The sequence below is a fragment of the Pocillopora verrucosa genome, chromosome 4 (genome assembly GCF_036669915.1).
Source record: "Pocillopora verrucosa isolate sample1 chromosome 4, ASM3666991v2, whole genome shotgun sequence".
Lineage (NCBI taxonomy): Eukaryota > Metazoa > Cnidaria > Anthozoa > Scleractinia > Pocilloporidae > Pocillopora > Pocillopora verrucosa.
Window position 1 is genome coordinate 9,811,388 of NC_089315.1, and position 16,820 is coordinate 9,828,207.

The following is a 16,820-nucleotide window of genomic DNA, read 5'->3' on the forward strand; positions in this document are numbered from 1 at the left end:
ATTCTATATTTTTATTTTTTCAGGTATGGAGTGAACTACTTACGGTTGCAGATGAAAATCAAGGCTTCACCGCTTATCGGGAATTCTTGATTGAGGAATTGTCCATTCGAGCAAGACGGGTAAGTAAGAATCTCACGTGGTGCTGGAAAGTGACCTTCAGGTAGGTTTGAACGCATTCAAAAGGAACCAACCCATATTTTACGTCTAGCACTTTAGACTTGTTTCATGTAGAGAGTATGTGAATTTATTTTCCTCATAAATTTCTGAAAAAAATTACGTTATCCTTAAACTTCGTGCAATGCTTCCTCGTTTTTCAGTTGGAGGAAAAGTACCTCGTTGAAATATTTTGTGAAGTGGATATGGATGCTTTTGATAAAGGTGTTGGAGAGCTGTTCACCAACCTTGCATTTGAGGCAGTGGAAAGGATTATTAACGTGAGTTGTTAGTAACAGTTTTACATTTGATGGTGCATCGCGGAGGCGAGTAAGGCTGCGGCGTGTCAAGTTCTGAACCTTTTTCCTCTCATAGGAAATTCAGCTTTCGTCTTTTCGTCCTGTTTTAGTTGATTATAACATTTTCACTGGCATACAAGATATCTAGGTCTGTTTTTCCTGAAGTAGTTTGCGTATTTTAGGTACTGGTGGGTAATCGGTAACTGCATAACTAATAAAGAAACAAATCAAGTCACTAACTAACCTAGACACTATCAATTAAACAAATGAACAAAGGGACGCCTCCGAAAGCGTGTGAGTACCTTAAGTTAAAGTCAGTGAATTGTGAATTGTAACATTTAACTGAAAAGTGTGGGCGGGAGAATATTTTTTCTAGTCACATTAAACCTATTTAATACCCAACATTTAAATTTTATATTTTTCATCAAGAATTAGAGTTAAATTAGCTAATTTTGCAACAGATACTAATAGTTTCTGGCATTTTAAATCTAGGCAGCAAAAGTAGGAGTGGACGAACGAGTATTCTACGTCATCACAAATAAATGCAATCAACCTGATACACACTCAAAAGCAGGAAAATATGGCGAGCTTTTGTCGATATTGCTTATAAAGTCCTGGCCGAAGGAAGGACAACAAACACACACGTCTTCTTTGGATCCTCAGATTGTTAAATTTCTTCTGACCTGGAAACCTATGACTGGATACCTCAAATTCTTTGGTAAGCTCAGATCATATCTGTCCAATGTATTACTCAGCTGTATTTAGACCACGCCCAAAGTCGCAGGTTAAACCTAAACCTCACCGACGGCAATGGCAAATCGTAACAATAAGCCGAAGAGCCAATTCGCTAGTTGTAACCAATGAGCGGGAAAGCGCGAGTAACCGAAGCGTCACAATGTTTAGTTTTCCTCTGATCGGTTGAGAGGAAAGTGCGAGTTTTCTTGACCAGTCACAGAGCTAAGGAAGCAAAAAACCAGTTCACTATTAGATTACATTAGACTCTAAGTTCAAAATTAATCGGTGTATTTTTGCGTAGCTCGCATGCATTTATCATTGAAGAATGAATTCTTCTTACGAACGTTCCCAAAAGTTTTAAAGTGATAGCTTTGTTATAAGAACAGAATACAGAGAAAAATAAGAAGAGAGGAAAGCAAATGTGGGAAAAATCAAAATCTAGGCGATGTGGATAAGAGCCTCTCAAACAGAGGAAATACTTCAATTTCAGTTCCTAATACCTCGTAATGTGTACATTGTAAGTGATTGTTTCACTCTACAGGAGATGAGTCTGGAAGAAGTGGCATACTTTCGCCTGCAGGTCAGGAGAAGTTGTTTCAGGCTAAGTCGTTACTAGACGCTCTTGTAAGAATTATGTCAGATGGCTCAGTAACGGTCGAAGTTTTACTTTTTGTCCAGAAGCATAAAGCAACTTTTTTAGAAATTTTGAAGACAACATCCGGTGTAGAAAAGAATGATGCTGAGCTTAGCTTGGTCCCACGAATTGAAGAAATTGAGGAATTTCGCATAGTACGGGAAAATGTTGGGAGATTTATTGCAATGTGTGATGTAGTCCCACCAGGTGAGCTCCGAAGAGGAATTTTTTTTTTCAACCTTTTAATAGCCAGTCATGTGTTGCTCCTGTAGCTACTTCCGCAATTCTTATACTATACTAAATGCGTTCCTTCGCCCTAAAATTTAGTATTTTCACTAATTTAAATCTCCCTTCGGACACTTGTGCATCTCAACAGAGAGTGAAGATTTGTGCTGATGTGATATATTCGCTTTTAGTTTTGTAAATGTTTAGTGGCAAGGAAAGGCGTTTATTGTGAATATCATTTCAATCACTTTCTCGTTCTAGCTTCAGGAAGGGTGAGTTTATTAAAAGAAGGCCAACCCGCTTATCTTTGTGGCTTTTTAATCCATTTCCAGTGACGTGAAGCGATTTGGATTATCCTCAAGTTCGGTCGCCATTTGATTGGGAAAAGTTTTCCATGTCGCGAACCACTAGAAATGAACTATAATCTTACCTAGATCTACAGACTTTGATCTTGCCCTGCTTATTATGACCTTCATTCTAAGATTCCATTACAAATACAATGCACCTTCAAAATGAGAAAGAATAGGAGAACTGACGAAGTGATCATTTTCTCCACAGTCGACTTGGGAAACCTCAGGAGTAGAGCGCAGCTGGATGTTACATCATACCAGATTCGTGATTTGTGGAAACGCTCAGACGACAACAAAATCGAGATCACGTTATTCCAATTGACCCCAGCTGCAGAAGAGGTTCTCCCGATCCTTGGGAAAGTTCAAGAGAGTTTAACTTTCCAAGACCTTTGGAAAAAATACGGACTCAAAGCCCAAACAGTTAGAAAGAATGACGAGGGGCAAAAACGACATCTCAGTCTTTCCGAAGTCGTTGAAAATGTTTGGAAACCAGCTTTTAAATGTTGGACCAAACGTGTTGCTAGTGTCAAAGATGGAACAATTTCTCTAGGAGATGTCGACAAGCTCTTTGACGGCTACAAAAACCGCGAAAAGGAACTCGAGGTAGAGTTATCCTACATGTTTGAAGTGAACACAGGTCAAACAACTAAAAAAGCCAAAGAATTAAAGAAAACTGTCAGAGAGCGAGTTGCTCAAATTCAACGTTACCATCAGCTTCATCAGTACTCTAGTTCAGCAGACACCATCTGGAAGTTTAAAGAGGCGATGGGTTTTACCGGGAACTTCAAAGTTGTTGAAGAACTGCGTAATCAGGTATCATAGTCCTTATTGCTTAAAAATGGTAATAGGAAAGAGTGGTGTCCAATTCGGTCCGTAAACACACGAGTGATTAACAAAATCGTAAGACCGCGAAGCGGGAGTCCGATCTGTCAATCACGAGCATCATTACAGAGAGAATTGGACCAAGTCCTTTCTTCCAATTAATCAAAACTATGATAAAATTTGAGAAAGAAACTTACATTGGTTATACGTGTTCGTAATAAGAAAAACTACAGTTAACTCGGCGAGATAACAGCGCGCGGACATGATGCGTTCTGTCTACTTGCACAAGCATGACGTGTTAACTGTCCCTTTAACTGCCTTATTACACTGTCCAGTTACAAGCATGTGCTATTAGTGCTCAAATTGGGCTGGTGATAATCGACTACGTTCGAGAATTTTGTTATAGTTTTGATTATTGACGATGCCGAGTAAGTTGAGGAAGAAAACACTAGTATATGTCCTAGAATAGGATGCAGTTATTCATCATGGCGAATACATTTGTGGTGAATTTTTGTCCTTCGTCTCACGATTTGGTTACTGCCGATGTAGACCGCGATGTCTTTTTCAGGTGCTGGTCTTCCTCTTCAAGCACCTACAAAGGACAAGGATGCGATCGAAAAAAACGTCGCCAACCACAACGAGTATGCTTCGCTACAAACAATTTCTGTGCGTGGCATTGGAAATATTCTACCCAAACTTAGGAAGCTCTGTTAGTTTTTAGTGAAGTCTTCAAGTTTGATTTAAGGAAAAAATTTCTATGAACCCGAGGGTGCACTTTCGTTTTGCGACAGATCTTGCACAACAGAAAGCTATCGGCGAAAGAAAACGAGATGTGCACGTGACTTAAACTAAATTAGAATATGTGATAAAAGCGTGTTCCATTTTCCCTTTTTTTAATGTAGTTATCAGTAGAATTCAAGCAAAAGCCCTTGCACAGCATTGGAGAAAGTTTTTCAAAGGCCGGTCAAGCTCTTCAATGTTTGGATGTCAACAAGGCTCAGTGCCTCAAAGCAGTGGTAGACAGTAAAAGGCTCGTGGAGTGGTTACGTTCAACTATCAAATGTAAGTTGAGACATGCGGGGGAAAGTTGTCTAATAGAGAGTTTGATACGGAAACACTAGACGAAACCGTCCGTTGCCATTATCGATTTCCCAGGTTGTCTCCCCTTGCTTTTTCAGCTTGCCTAAAATTCAACAGAAGTTTATGTGTTCCGCGACGCATGAAAATGTTCCTTTTCGCTTGTATAACACATACTAGAATAATTACTCACTTGAGCGTCAGTCTGAGAAAGTAATAGACATCGTTACGTATTTTTTGTTTCACAGCCACTCAAGAGCTTAAGGTTCTTGTTGACTTGGCTTTGATCTCTGCCGGTGAAAGCGACATGGAAACTGACCGCATATCCAGTCTGCATACGAGCTGCTTGGGTTTTGCTCCTCTGATATTTGACCTCAAAGAGAGTGAAAAACAAAGAGTGGATTTTGATCAACTGATGAACGCCTGTGATCCTGTTTGGAAAGCAGTCGAGACGGATCAGATGTTACCCAGAAAGCTGGTAAAACAGCCGAATTACAGAATGAAACCGTTCAATTGTTTTCCTACTGAACATCTTGTTTGCCTTTACCTCCTTAACAGTTTGCAAAACATGTTTCACCTCTTTTGGAATACCTTTACTTATTTTGCACTCATAAAATTGAGTCTTTTGGTTGTATGCCTATTCTCAGTCTTATTGTTCAGTCTTTTTGTCGTGACCAAGTAATAAAGTTCCTTTTTGGGAAACGTCCATCGAATAACCAAATATCAGAATGTTGGCAGGGCTTACGGCCATTTCCTCACAAACTTCCCCTTTTCAACGCTTTCCCTTTTAGCAAACATAACACATACTAGAATAATTACTCACTCAAACTTCATTGATTTTACCTCATACACTACTGCACATCAAGGAATTTGACCAGTGGGACCAAATACGTGATTGATACCTGAGTTCTTTGTTTCTTGCAGTACGACACTAACAGACATTTGGAGTGGCTAAAAACTGTCAAAGAGTCTCATGGCTCGGTTGCTATGACGTCATTAGTGCAGGCGAAGACGATCAACTCCAGTGGTGTATATCTTGTGGGCCATTTGGATACCGAGAAAGGTCTGTCACCAGAACAAGGAAAACGATTGTCATTCAAAGATGTGATCCGACTGACGGTTCCCCTTAGAGAAGGAAGTGAAAAGGAGCAGAGAAAAACTTATTCGATTGACGAACTAAAAGACTTGCAGAGTAAACTGATGTTGATCGCAGGAAAGGCTGAAAAAGGGAAGGATGACGTGGAGCAGTTCGTTAGGGTAAGCGAAAATATAATAGTTTTGAGGACAGTTTTTTCCAGTGAAGTTGTTGCCTGATAACGTATTTATTCGATTGAACGCCGCGGGGTTTTTTTAATTTTTTTCTGATTCGAGTGCGACGTTTATTTACAATCCAATTCATTTCTTGCAAACATTAGTACTGTAACTGACCATTTTGATTTTTATAAAAAGAAACATATTTTAGAGGTTGTTTCAAAAGTTATTTTCTAAAGCGTTCTCAATTTCACAATTTGCATGTTAATACTACTGCAATACATGAAGTGAAAAAATATCACGCAATTTCAATGTCACTCTCCTCTTCATAATCCGAGTACTAATGATGTAATGTCGGATATGCTTCCTCGATATAAAAACTGGTACATTCAAAAGGATTTGTGTCTGATTCACTCAGAATTTCCAAATGCGATCGAAGCGTTGGTCGTCTACTGCCTTTCGATCCGTCCACGGGAAGGTTCAACGCGCAGCTTGAGATAGATTTTTTTGATGGCCCCTGTGGGTATCTCTGCACAGGAATCAAGAACCGGCAGCAAAATGGTTCTCCTCGAGGTTTCTTTCAAATTTCCAGCAGCTGTTATTTCCGTTAATTCCCACAGTACCCAGCCATTTATCATACTTTTCAGAGGAAGCGGCCTTGAACGGCTTGCTTTAGCAAACGTCCAGTGGCTAGACATACTTGGTGCACTCTCCTGGCACAGTTACTCGGTCGTTTTTTTTTTACTGCAATGCATAAGTAATACTATCTTCAATGAAGCACTCGATGTAGTCCCAGGCTAACAGCGATCAACCATCAACCTGTCTATCATTGCCTTGGTAGTCAACAATCTTTTGCGTTCTTTTTGAAGTTTATTCGAGGGCGATGTTTATTGATATTCCTGCTCTGAAATGTGGCGTTTATGGAGGGCAGCGTTTAATCGATTAAATACGGTATTGAAAAACTAAGTTTTTTTTAATCGAATTATAGAATCTTGAAGGTGTCATGCGTTTAGCAACTGCATACATCGACCTCTTTGAATCTGGTTACATTCATCGTATGAATTGGAGCCAAGAATATTACTGTAGCAAAGATCAAGTCGCGGGCGAGTCTGTTGCGAAGGAATTGGATGAAGAGAGCTCCTTCATGGAAACATGTTACAAGAACTGGAAGAAGAAGGTCAGTGATGCAAGGAAGGCGTATCAAGAATTGAACTTCTTCACCACGCAGCAGTTGATGACACTGAGAAAAGAAATCGCCACAGTTTGCCACAGCAACGACCTCGCTATGAACAACATTCAAGTGCTCACTTTGCTGGAAAGTGTTCGTCCCAGTTTGACCAGCGAACACCTAAAATCAGCCATAGAGCGTGCTTTTAAGGACGCAGAATTACTCGAGAACCGTAGAGGAACAGCGGAGCTGCCTTCGTTCACTCATGTTCCTTCAGACGATGAAATAGAGACTCGCAAGTCAATGTTTGACAACAACAACCACGCGAGCACGAGTTTCTCAACAGCAACCAGTACGTGTCGAGTACAAACTATATCTGTCAAGAAACCGAAGCCAAAGGAAACATCAAAGATTCAAAGTTTCTTGAATGCAGCTGCCGACGATGGTTATTCGGAGCAGATTGCGTTGGCTGCTATGGCGAGGCTAGGTGTTGACGCAGAAGAAGACGAATTACTGTTGTGGTGTCTTGAAGAAGCCGACGAGGCTGATATCGAGGCTCTTTACGAAGATGCGAAGCAAAATCCCATGATTGCCCGAGAATTCTTCCCAGAGGGGGTGGAGTCTGTTGATCAGGATGTGCCAGCAGAAGATTTCTGGTATGTTAGTTATACCAACTAAATTAACTTAGGCGCAACAAGGAACATCATCGTAGAATAACTATTTAACAAATAGATTCCAAGTTGCCGTGCGTCTGTTCAGTAATAGATCACAGATGACGTCAAAATGTGGTAAGGACAAAAAAATGGCACACGAGGCACAGCCGAGTGTGTCACTGATGTTCTTACCACATTTTGACGTCCTCTGTGATCTATTATTGAACAGACGCACGGCAACTTGGAATCTATTTGTTATATATAATAAAGACTTAAAATATACGGGAAAAAAGTTTTAATGATGACGTCATCTATACGTCTGTCCTCCAATAGATCATAAGTTAAAACCAATCAGAATGCGTGCATAACTGAGCTTATTATATAAAAAGTATTTTATCACAATTACTTGAAAATATTAGCGTTAAAGAGAAAGAGCTAATGTCACTGTTTTGCGTAGGATGCTTCCTTTTTATATAAAAGTTGCAATTTATTATAAAGTGAGAATAAGTAAGCTTAACAGTAACTATGTCAACTTGATGGTTTTCGAGATAAGATATGAAAGCAACCATCAAAAATTGAGATTTTGTTATGTTTCTTTTACTTCAGTGAAAACGAAACCGACAAAGACCAGGTATTGGAGATGTCGTCCACGCCTGCTGAAACCATTTTTGCAGAGCACGCGGTTAGCAAAGACGAAGATAGCGAAACAGAGATCAGTCAATATCTTACACTCACTCAGCTTGGAAACATCCTAAGAGAACTTTCAGTTCTAGGTAAAACGCTCACTTATATTCATGTAAAACAGCTAAAACCGCTGCTGAGGTGAATGAAAAATGTTCAGCTGTGATATCAAAATTATCTCTATTTGCTGAACCATGAACGTGATATTAATTTCACATTTCAGGAATTGGAGCGACACCTCGCACTTTTCCAGCATTCTTAAAAAGGGGACGACCCAACCTCATGCTTGTTCCTAAAGGTAAGTCTAACAGGAACTCAGGGAGCACCTAATCAGATCAGTAAAATGGATTAAAGTTCAATAACTAGAATCATTTTGGTCTTGCTGCCATGTATTCCCCACTTCACATGACAGCAAATTTTCTCTACTATGATTTGTTCTTTGTCCTACCCATTTTGTTGTAGATGACATCCTTGCTACAGTCCTCGCCCTTTATATGCATGACAAAAAGCAGCCTTTGCCAAGCCATGAAGAGGTGCTCCTTTGCACTCCTGACACCACCACAGAAGAGGTACAGTGTACATCTCGGAAGAATTTCCCCAATATATATTCATATTTTCATACCGTTAATAGTAAAATGAGTCGAGGAGCATAGTTGCTTAAAACACCGCATCTTGATTCTCATATCCAGCAGACTGAGGAAAGTAGGGAAATTTCCCGCTTATGAGTTGAGTGGCTCAACCATTAAAATTCGTTTCCTTCTATCTGTTTTTCCTTTAACGTAGATCGAGTTGCTATGGAGACGTGCAATAGGGGACATGGAGGACCGCTTTTATTGTCTCGCACACGCAGATGTGTTGGATTTTTCAGTCAGTAAGCAGGCAGTGGAAATGCTTAGTGTAGTGACACGGGGACTTGCTGGCAAGACTGGAGAACGTGAGTTTGACTTGAGTTACATGACATGTTTTTCATTGGAAGGTCAAGTTTATGGATATGAATCGTCAGTAGTTTCTGTTACTTATCAGATTATGGCATGGTAGTAATCTGCAGTAGCGAGAATGAAGATCGTGCCAACGTAGTAGCAGCTCTTGATCAGTATCGTGTCGCTGCTCCACCTTGTCCTTCGCCAGATGACTTGAAAAGTTACCTCAAGTATCAGTTCAAAGCACCTCCTTCTCAAAACGGTTACATCAGTGGTAGTAAGATTACTTGGACAACAGCTGGATCCTTAGACCCAGAAAAGTAAGTTTTCGCTGATGTTCCTAGAGATTAAGATAGTGGTAGGCCTCCATCGCGGAGAAAATAGAAAATGTGCGGGAAAAAGTTTTCCCTTCAATACAGGTGAAAGAAATAAAGTTTGTAGAAGTGTTTTGTTCAAACTGACTGAAGTCTCTGTTCCTAGAATGGAAGATTTCAAAAAGAGAAACTCTGTTGTATGGTCCAAACGGTATGGTTCGAAATAGCGGGCTCCTATTGATGAGAATTTTTTTTTAGACTCTCCGTTCGAGTTGTCTCATCACACCGAGGAGGTTTGGGAAAGACTCTGTTTGTTCGTCGCTTAACAGAACAGTTGCCTAACCTCGTAAACAACGACATGGTTATGACAAATTTACGGAGAAAGGACTCAAAAACATTCTTGCACGTGACCGTGCCTCTTCATGGGAATTCCACAGACTCGTCGATGCTTGTTGATGCACTTCTTCCGCATGCAGTGAAGGCAAATGTACCGCTGTCCCGTATATTCCACCTGGACGTGTCACCTTCGGTAAGATGCTAAACGTATGCAAGTTGAAACTTGAATTAATATTTCCAGTGGCCAACACTTGTAAAATGCCCAACCGGAGCGTGTCCTCAGTTGCTTATCTCAATATTTTATGACATGTTATGTTCTCCTTTTAGGTGAGACGTGGTTTGGACGCCCTTATTTTCAACCTTCTTGTCCTTGGCTACCTTTGTGACAAGATGGGGAGAGTGTGGAGGAGACGAAGCACAGACTTGTACATCATTGAGATTACGACCACTGCACCCCTACCCATGGGTTTCACTAGGGAGGAAGAAGGTCAAAGTCAAGGGGTGAGTGAAAAGTTGGAGAGAGGGTGAATGTCATCTGTAGATATTAAATCAAAAGAATAATGCAGTAGCACAATCAGGGAGAGGTGCTTCGTCCATTGTTTTGTTGGTGAATTAAAATTTCAGATGCTGAGAAGTGATTTAAATATCCGTTGCTTTATGGAAAGTAGCTCGTGTCCTTCACTGTCTCTTCTTGTGATGTCTACTATTCTTTTGATTTTCAGAGACAATGTGGAAAATCCACAATGTCTAAGCGGCCAGTTTATGACCTGCTACCAACTATTGAGTGTCAAACACCGAGAACTGTTCTCTGCTGTTTAGCAGATACTCCAGGTATTTAACTGAGATTCTCCTTCAACAAGCAGGTAGTAGTTGGTTCTTAAGTGTTTCCTTGAATTTTTTTTTAGATAAACAGGACTGTAATCCACTGTTTGACGTCAAAGAGTTTCGAAACGCGCCGTTCCAGAGGGTTTATCAATATCTGAAACTGTCAAATGAAGGAAAGAGTCTTGACAACTTTACGTTTTCGCCAGGAAATGTGGATGAAGATCAAAAGACATGCCTCATGCTCCTTCTTAGGTTTGTTGAACGTACCTAATTGAATGTTCTAAACGTGTTAACAGATAATGTTTGTCAATTCGTTCTTTGCTGAAAGGTAAATTAACAATTTAAGAATTTGTTCATGCTTAGCGTGCGTATATTGAGTTATGGATGCACGCGGAAAGTTTGGAGAGCACGAAAAATGCGTAAGAGTAGCTCGAGGCGTAGCCAAGAGCAACTCTAGCTTTTTGAGTGTTCTCCAAACTTCCCAAGTGTGCGTTGTGAGAATTTGCACTCTATCACAATAAAAGGCTTCTTCGCGCAGATCCTTCTTGTCGCTCTGTTATAAAAGAATTTGCTCATGCTTTTAACTGTGCGTATATCGAGTTATGGATGCACTTGGGAAGTGCTAGAGTTGCTCTCGGCTGCGCCTCGAGCTACTCTCACGCATTTTTCATGCTCTCCAATCTTCCCGCGTGTATCCATAACTCGATATACGCACGCCAAGCCTGAACAAATTCCTAAATGAAAAATGAGAGGTTTCTTTGAAGGGAGACGTCCCTTTCCAACTGCATGCTTAGGCACGTACATGGAGGAAAGGATTATTCTCTCTTTCTTTTTGAAGGTTGTTAAAATAAATTGTTTTGTCTGCCATCATAGTTACTCACTACTGTTTAATTTGCAGAAATTGTGGTATTCCTGATCCCTCGTGGTCAGAGATTCGTCATTTTGTGAGTTTCTTGAACTCGCAGCTCCGCGACTGTGAACAAAGTTTTTTTTGTGACATGCAGCTGATGAGGGCTGTTTTAGCAGGACCCAATGTGCTGAATCTTGAAGGTTTCCGCTCCTTTGTTGTGCGCTTTATGATACAAATGTCAAGGATAAGCTAGCTTTTCAAATTTTTGCTCACCCAACTTTCTTATAGCGTCCTGCTGACTCCAAATAACTTGGATACTGGGTTTTGATTTATTCACGTGATTAGTGGAGCTTCTGAGTTTTATTACATCTTTTGGTGGCTTTGCAGCATCAGTGAGTACCATGAAGAGTTATTTCCTTTCCTTGTAGGATTTTGCTACTCCATCTTTGACAGAAGAGAACACTGTATTTTATACGGAGGACAACGCAGAGCTCGAGTGAAAAGAGATCGAACAGTTTCAACTTAGAAGACGCTGGGAGAGCAGGTGAGAGCTTAACTGTTTTTGCTATAATTCAAAACTTCAGATTTTTATTAATTATCGCTGCCATTTGTTTTGTGACGGGTTCATTCAGACAGGTTAACTTTCACGTAGTAATCGTATTGCGAGCTCGCTTTGTGCTAAAATTATTAGATAAGGACTATATCCTCTCTATTAATCTCCCATGTTTTGAACGCAGTGTGTCTGATGTTTTTCTTTTGTTATTCAGTCCTCACCCCTACTTGTTCTTCAACCAAGACCACATAACTATGACGTTTCTTGGTTTCTTCATCAATTCCGTCCGTGATCTTGCTGATCCACAAACAAGTCAAATTTTGGAGAAAGGTTTAATGTCCAAACCCTTGCGAAATGGTCTACAAGCCCAACGTGTCGATTTTGCAACAAACATAGAGACCTCCAAGAAGTAGGTGCCAGACAATAAATACATTTGTAGGTATTTGTCTTTGAAGAAGAGTTATTACAATTAACCTTGGTCCTTTAGGAGTCAAGTTAATGAATTTTTTCTTATGAAGTGTATGGTAAGACTGGCAAAGCTCGTGGAAAAGGGATCATGCATACGGCGTTTAGGGGTAGAGTTCTTCCGGCCTAGATACACCTCGTAGAGGGGAAAGCAGCATTTCACCGAAGCTTTTAGTTCATACGTGACAGTTTGTTCCAGTGTGATGAATTTTGTACAACATATTAACTCTGTTTTAGAGAGGACAAGATAAATCAGTTATGTTCTGTGATGGGGGTAAACTGGTTGTACGATCCAGACATAGCCTATGAATTAACTACAGACAATGTCAAGAAGATTCTGGCTATTCACATGAGATTCAGGTAAGAGGTGGTGATGTATTGTTTTTAGTAATTCCCTTTTCATTTTTAAGACAAATTAAGGTCAGACTATGCAAGGGGTAAAGCAAATTCAACTCTCAGTTTAAATGGCAGCGAAACTGAAACAGATCGAACACAAACTCTAAACACGCTTTTAACACTATTCTACCTTTGCCTGACAAAGTGAATGGGTTTTCACTCACTTCTGTACTTTAACACTTACAGATGCAACATCCCTGTTATCGTGATGGGTGAGACTGGTTGTGGTAAGACCCGTCTCATTCGATACATGTGCGGCTTACAAGCAGGGCCTGAAGGACCCCGGAACATGCTTCTCGTTAAGGTAAGTTGATTGTCAGATTTCTAATATTTATTTCTACCAGCAGAGTCCTAACACCATATTTTGGTGGTGATAATAGCGGATAATATGTTTTAGGTTATGATGGTGGCTATTGGGATGAAATGCTTTTGGTGGAAGTTGTAGGTGGTGATAAAACTGGTGATGCTTCTCTTCGGAATGTTGTATCGACGATAATGCGATTGCTGCATGTTGCAGATGGGGACGCCGTTGAGGTAGTGATTACGTGATTTTGGTGACGATATCATCTTGATGGTAATGGTGATCGTGGTGAGCCAAGTGTTAGCGATGGAAATTGAGATAGTTTAAATGGTTCGGTTGTCCGTGGGTGTGGTGCAGATGGTGGTTGTGGTGGGGATGGTGTTGATACTGCTGGTGGTAGTAGTGGTGGCAAAATGGGGAGAGTGGGGGTATTGCGGGAGAGTGTAAGGGTGGTGTTGCCGTTGCTGATAGTGTTTGGAAAAGTTGGGCTATTAGTGGTAGTCTTTGTTGATGCTCCTGCTGCATATGGTTGTGATAGTGACTTTCATCGTGGAAGTAGAGCTGCTTGTGGTGCTCCCTCTGGTTGTAGGGAATCTCTCCCACAAAATAATTTCAACGTAACACCTACTTTACAGCTACATCAGTTTCGTCATACACCACTTTCTTTTCAAGGTTCATGGTGGTACAACATACGAAGATATCAAGCTCAAAGTTCACCAAGCAGAAGAAATGGCCCGCGAAAATCAAGACAAGAATATTGACACAGTTTTGTTCTTTGATGAAGCCAACACTACAGAGGCTTTGACCATGATTAAGGAAGTTATGGTCGACCGAAGAATCAATGGTCGGCCTATTGGACAAGGGCTAGAAAGGCTGCAGTTTATCGCTGCCTGTAACCCCTACAGAAGGTAAAACATGTGTCTCCCGCTCCAAGTTTAGCTAAGCGTAAAGTGTCTTAGAAATGGATGGTAAGAGCAAAATGTTGTTTCCATATGTATTTCTAGGCACACAGATGACATGATCCACAAGCTGGAGTCAGCTGGTCTTGGATATCACGTGAGAGCAGATGAATCAGAAGATCGGCTGGGTAGGGGACGTTATAGGGTTGAATTTCCTAAGAATTTTGTTTGAAAATTGATCTTGAGAAAAGAAGAGTATGAACGGATATATTAATCACAGGTGATGCCTCGTTCAGAATTGTTTGTGAAGCTTCAATGTTGAATGATTCCTAAAAAAGGAGGAACTTGTATACCAGGTAACTGTCCCATCGACAGTTCCCTACTGGCTGATTCCCGGCAAGTGCGACAGGCTCCGATCATCTAAGGTGGGTTACACCCTGGAAAAAAAATAGTCGGGATCAAAAACAGGGACATTGTGTCTCACGTGCAAATGCGGTAAAGCATAGTAGTGAATTAAAAGGTCGTTTGGTAATTATTTTTTGTTAATAATTGTTGTCTACAGGTCATATCCCATTACGTCATCTCGTCTACCGTGTACACGCCCTCCCTGGGAGCATGCGCCCGTTGATATGGGATTTTGGTCAGCTGAATTCAGATGTAGAAAGACTATATACTAACCAGATTGTCAGCCGTTACGTAAGTTTATTCTAATAGTCCCTCTGAACTCAAAATATGATCTTTCTAACCCATAAACTATCAGTCCTCTGTCGCATATTTTATTATTGGAACTCGAGATATGTGTATTTTATCTGAGATTTATTAAAGACATAAAGATAAAAAAGAAGTGAATCTGGAATGTGACATGTTCAAGAGACCTGAGTGAACATTTTCACTGAACCCAAGATAGGGTCAGTAGAAATAAACATTTTGATTCATGGTACGAGGAAGGAGGACAGGAGGTACGGCATTTAGTTACTTATATCCCTTTAATTTTATGAATAAATTCTTAAGGAAATGAAACATCAGTCCACCAAAAAAGGAAATATAAGGTTTACAAAACTTCATGTCCTGCAAATAGCTACAATGCTAATCTAGGCAGGACAAGACTTTAACTAAAGACGTTATTAAATTACATAAGTAAAAAGAAAAGAAGAAATACAAAAACATACCGAAAGAAAGAAACACCTTACATATAAATTCAAGTACACGGGATTTTGTTATTTGATAAAGACTAATATTACAACTAGAGGTATATACAATATATCAGGTTAACTTCACAAAATATTCTATTAAAAACTTAACATTCAAATAATTATCTTCATTACCTAGAACATTAAGGAGTAGTAATTTAATTTTTTTACGAAAATTAGAAACGTTGAGAGTCTTAACAGAAAGTGGAATAGAATTCCAAATAGACACACCGATTCTAGTAAAAGATTTTTTCATTTTTTCAGTTCTAGAGAATTTGACAGAGAAGCATTCTTTTGCAGATAATCGCGTATTATAATGATGTTCTGTATTGATTTTCGCAAACTTATCGAGAAGACTTTTAGGAGCTGTCTTAGCATGAACGTCATACATTAAATAGCTTAACTGTTGAAAGAACAAAGACTGCAAAGGAAGGCAGTTTGATTCAATAAAAAAAGGGATTGCATGGTCTCTGGGTTTAGAAAAATAAATCAAACGCAGAGCACGTTTTTGCAGAACAAGTATCTTATTGAGGTAGGTCTGTGGACAGTTGCCCCATGCACAGATACCATAATTTAAATAAGGAGAAATAAGTGCATGATATAAATTCAAAAGAAGACGCCGTGGAATGTAATGCCTCATTTTAGCAATTATTCCAACCGATCTACTAATTTTGTGACAGATAAAGTCAATATGATGCTTCCATGATAGTTCAGAATCAATCATTATACCCAAATATTTAACAAAGTCCTTCATCTCTAGAGTTACTCTAGTATTTAAAGTTGGATTAAAAATCTTAATTTGAGGAATGAAAGGCATTCTTTTTTGGTGGGGACGAAAAATGACATAATTAGACTTTTTGACGTTGAGCGTTAGTTTGTTAGCATTAAGCCATTCGCTTATTTTCTCAAGTTCATTATTGACAGTTAGTTCAAGAGTACGTAAGTTGTCATTTGCATAAGTTAGACTTGTATCGTCTGCGAAAAGATAAAAAGTTAATTCCTTGGAAGATTTATGGATGTCATTAATATATAACAAAAATAACAAGGGTCCAAGTACAGAGCCTTGAGGTAAGGTTGTTGCTTTGTCTTTTTCCGTATTCTGGAATAACCTCGAGTGAAGAGAGCAAACGCCACTTTACTCCCCCTCGACTATCTTTCATACAATTTGATTTTACTTATTTGTGTTTTTATGACAGATTCTTCACGAAGGACAACTAATAGGAGACTCTTCGACAGAAGAAGCAGTCGCTGAGGTTCTGGCAGCCTCGCAAAAATATATGAGAGATCAATCGGTGTGTGTAAAGTTGTAGAACCCTTTTTTTTGCACATTAGATGCATTAGCGTTATAAATTGCTTTTTTAATCACACGGTGGCGGTGCAAGCCTAAAGAGAGAATAACCTTTTTTTTTAATCAAGGATGAGTGCAGCTTTGTTAGTCTTCGTGATGTCGAGAGAGCCATGCAAGTGATGGTCTGGTTTTATAAGCACGTGGATACACTCGGTAGACTTATGAGAAAGGTTACCGCTGAGCAACGAAGGGAGGAAGGTTTAGATATCGATGAAGATGATAAAGAGGAAGAGATGGTAATAAAGCCATTTAACATTTTATGCTCCACTAAGTAAAATTTTACCGAAAATGAAATCCCACAGAATGTTAGAATGAGCTATTCTCGAGTCTAGAAATCCTCTCAAATCGGTGGGAAATGTTTCTTGAAAGTCAGTT

The 16,820-nt window shown here is 39.7% G+C and overlaps 1 pseudogene; it reads left to right on the forward strand.

The window, feature by feature from the left end:
• LOC136276926 (E3 ubiquitin-protein ligase rnf213-alpha-like) overlaps positions 1-16,820 on the forward strand; it is an 80,734-nt pseudogene that overhangs the window by 36,857 nt on the left and 27,057 nt on the right.